Source organism: Homarus americanus, unplaced genomic scaffold (assembly GCF_018991925.1).
Source record: "Homarus americanus isolate GMGI-L3 unplaced genomic scaffold, GMGI_Hamer_2.0 scaffold25827, whole genome shotgun sequence".
In the NCBI taxonomy this organism is placed as follows: Eukaryota; Metazoa; Arthropoda; class Malacostraca; order Decapoda; family Nephropidae; genus Homarus; species Homarus americanus.
In genome coordinates this window covers 12,984-16,912 of record NW_024738300.1, presented here as the reverse complement: position 1 = coordinate 16,912, position 3,929 = coordinate 12,984, and the positions used below count along the sequence as shown (strand labels likewise).

General features: G+C 36.5%; 1 long non-coding RNA gene across 1 annotated transcript; it reads left to right on the top strand.

Annotated features, from left to right (window-relative positions):
• Positions 1-1,140: 1,140 nt before the first annotated feature.
• LOC121873986 lies at positions 1,141-1,891 on the top strand. Its single transcript, XR_006090323.1, has 2 exons — positions 1,141-1,266; positions 1,508-1,891. It is a non-coding gene; the product is annotated as an uncharacterized LOC121873986 (long non-coding RNA).
• The last annotated feature ends 2,038 nt before the right edge of the window (positions 1,892-3,929 follow it).

Sequence of the window (3,929 nt, the reverse complement as noted above, 5' to 3'; positions counted from 1 at the left end):
ATCATCCATCATCACCATATATAACATCATCCATCATCACTACATATAACAACATCCATCATCACTACATATAGCAACATCCATCATCACTACATATAACATCATCCATCATCACCATATATAACATCATAACACCACCCATCATCACTACATATAACCTCATCCATCATCATCACTACATATAACATCATCCATCATCACCACATATAACATCATCCATCATCACTACATATAACAACATCCATCATCACTACATATAGCAACATCCATCATCACTACATATAGCATCATCCATCATCACCATATATAACATCATCCATCATCACTACATATAACCTCATCCATCATCATCACTACATATAACATCATCCATCATCACCATATATAACATCATCCATCATCACTACATATAACAACATCCATCATCACTACATATAGCAACATCCATCATCACTACATATAGCATCATCCATCATCACCATATATAACATCATCCATCATCACTACATATAGTATCATCTTTCATCACCATATATAACACCACCCATCATCACTACATATTGCATCATCCATCATCACCATATATAACATCATCCATCATCACTACATATAACAACATCCATTATCACTACATATAGCAACATCCATCATCACTACATATAGCATCATCCATCATCACCATATATAACATCATCCATCATCACTACATATAACATCATCTTTCATCACCATATATAACACCACCCATCATCACTACATATAGCATCATCCATCATCACAATATATAACATCATCCATCATCACTACATATAACAACATCCATCATCACTACATATAACATCATCCATTATCACCATTGCACAAAAACTTGGCTATCCTTCATTGTTTGTTGATCATTGTTTTAAAAGGGCTAAGAAATCCTTTCACTGTATTCAAACCAGGCGGCAAATTCCTACATTTAAGAATATTTTGACTCTACCTTATCGCAATGAATTTGTCCCGTTAGTTCAGTCCCTTAAATTACTAAATATTAATGTTGTTTTTAAGTATGACTCTACTATTACTAATATATTAATCAATTATAGCCCAACTTAGAATGTGTTTTTATTTATCTCAACACAAATTACCACATACAGGATCATGTCGGTGACGGAGGCTGGGTTGGTGGATCAGTGGATGGAGCTCAACATACCGAACTCTACATCTTGTGTTACTTCTCCCACCAAGATCACCGTCAGCACTTCTCTTTCTCTTGATAACATCTGGGTAATGTGTCTGTAGCAAAAAAATCGTTAATGTAGAGTACAATACTATTATCTCGTAAGTAGTACATTAAGTGAGAGTGGCAGCATACGAAAGTAAAACAATTAGTAAATACGAGGTAGTAGATTTATATACCTATGGGGCCCGTAATTAAGAAGTTGATTCGGCAAATCATTGTAGATGAATCGAAATGTGTAACATGGTTTTGGTTCATCAGGTAATAGTTTCGCATCTAACGTTTCAGGGAATGTTAGTGGTGGCGGTGTTTGGTCACGTCCTCGGAGCTGTGGTGCTGTGTGGCGAGGTCATCTGTAACAGGCTCTTCAACTTGTGAAGGTCGCCCTCATCTCTACTGTGTCAAAGTTGTTAACCTGAAATATACAAAAAAGGTTTCATCTCTGTTCTGACATATCTGTAATGTTCCTTGTGAGTGCTATCAATATTTTACCAAGGCTGTAAAGACAGCAAAAATACAACATGTTTATCCTGCTTTAAGAAAGATACAAACTTCACAAACACAGGGATATTTAGCTTTACATACAGCTATAATGAAACTTATCATACACATACCTTCCTCGCCTATCAGTTTTGGAAGCACTGACACGCAAAATAAACTTAGCAGAAACGATGCACCTTATTTCATTATTTCCCTCAAAAAATAGTCTACACAAAATCTCTACGCTATAATCATCGCGAAACAATTTTACAAAGTTCATATTTAGTTATGCATGTAGTTATGTAGTTACCAGCATATATATATATATATATATATATATATATATATATATATATATATATATATATATATATATATATATATATATATATGTGTGTGTGTGTGTGTGTGTGTGTGTGTGTGTGTGTGTGTGTGTGTGTGTGTAAAAAAAATATTAACCTTTGGGTTCGGGTTTCGATGGGCTGGTCGCTAGTTGATATGCTCCCTGACTAACATTTATGGTGGTTCCAGTTCGAAACCCGACACCGAGAGGAGATAATTATTGACATTGATTTTCCTGTGTAGTTTACAGGTTCATTTATAATATGTTACTTGAAGAATATGTAAGAAATAACAACACCATTTTTAGCAATTTATATAAGCTATGGATCCAGCTAACCAAATAAAGGTTAATCAGATTCTCGTCCATTCAAAGGGCTCTTTCGTATCGTCAATCAATAAAATGAACGAATTGAAAACAAGCATACCAGTCACTCGCCATAAAACCTTTGGTCGGGCCTCCAGGACAGTCATTCTGCTGCAGCACCTCGGCCTGACAACTATTGTACATCGTGGAACCATCGTGTCGGCCACTTTCCCTTGACGGTAAGACAAATGTTATATATCTGAGCTCCTACAAAATGTTTGTGTAAGTATAAAGTAAAACTAACTGGTTATTTATCTCTTATATAAATGTATCACGTCGTCCTGTTATACATGATATAGAATGTCTTATATTTTTATCTATAGGCAATATAAATGTATATTTTACACAGGCCAATCTTGGACATGTCAATGAATGAAGACAGTCACCATGATCCACAAACAGTACATAAGAACATAAGAATGGAGGAAACTGCAGCGGGACTATTGGCCCATACTGGGCAGTCCCATTTACACCCAACCCCTATTGCTTATATAAGCATCCAACCTGTGTTTGAAGCTATCCAGTGTGTTTGAGTTAATGATGATATTTGGAAACTTGTCCCATTCATCCACTACTCTGTTTCCAAACCAGTGTTTACCTATTTCGCGCCTAAATCTAAATGTGTCTAATTTAAAACCATTGTTACGAGTTCGCTCCTGGTTGGATAGTTTGAGTAACCTTTTTAATGTCCCCTTTGTTTAGCCCTGACTTCCATTTATCATGTCGCCCTTCTCTCTACGTCTCTCGAGGGAATGCAAATTAAGATGCTTTAACCTGTCTCTATACTCAAGGTTTCTAATGCCCGGGATTAGTCTTGTCATTCTCCGCTGGATTCTTTACAAGGATTCTATATCCATTCTGTAATACGGTGACCAGAACTGAACTGCGTAATCCAGGTGGCATCAGCATGGGTAATTGTCTTTCTGCTCCTCTATCCTGTATTTATGTGGAGTTTTTGAGTCTAGATTACTACCCAATATAGGGGACTTTATTCCTCCTTGGTATAGATATGTAGATGATGTTCTTTGTCTTTGGCCTAAAAACAGTGAACATTGGAAGTTTTAGATAAGCTTAATGATATTGTCCCAAGTATCACACTCAAAATTGAAAGAGAAATAAATGGATCCCTTCCATTCCTTGATATGCTTATCATTAGAAATGGCCATAACTATAAATTTAAGGTGTACAGAAAGCCTACACAGGTAGACAGTTTCATACATTTTTTATCGAGTCATCATGAGTCTACCAAAATGTTATTTTTTTCTGCTATATTTTTGAGATGTCTGCGCATTTGTGACGCTGAATTTATTGATGAAGAATTTAAACACATTCGTTCCATTGCACAAAACCTTGGGTACCCTTCTGTGTTTGTTGATGATTGTTTTAAAAGGGGGGACCGGTTGTAGAAGCGGCACCGTTCTTGCCTCGTAAGCGAGATGTCACGGGTTCGATTCCCGGGCCGGTGGGAGTTGTTTGGACTTACTTCCTAGCCCCCATTAGTCCCTGTTCACCTAGCAGTAAAGT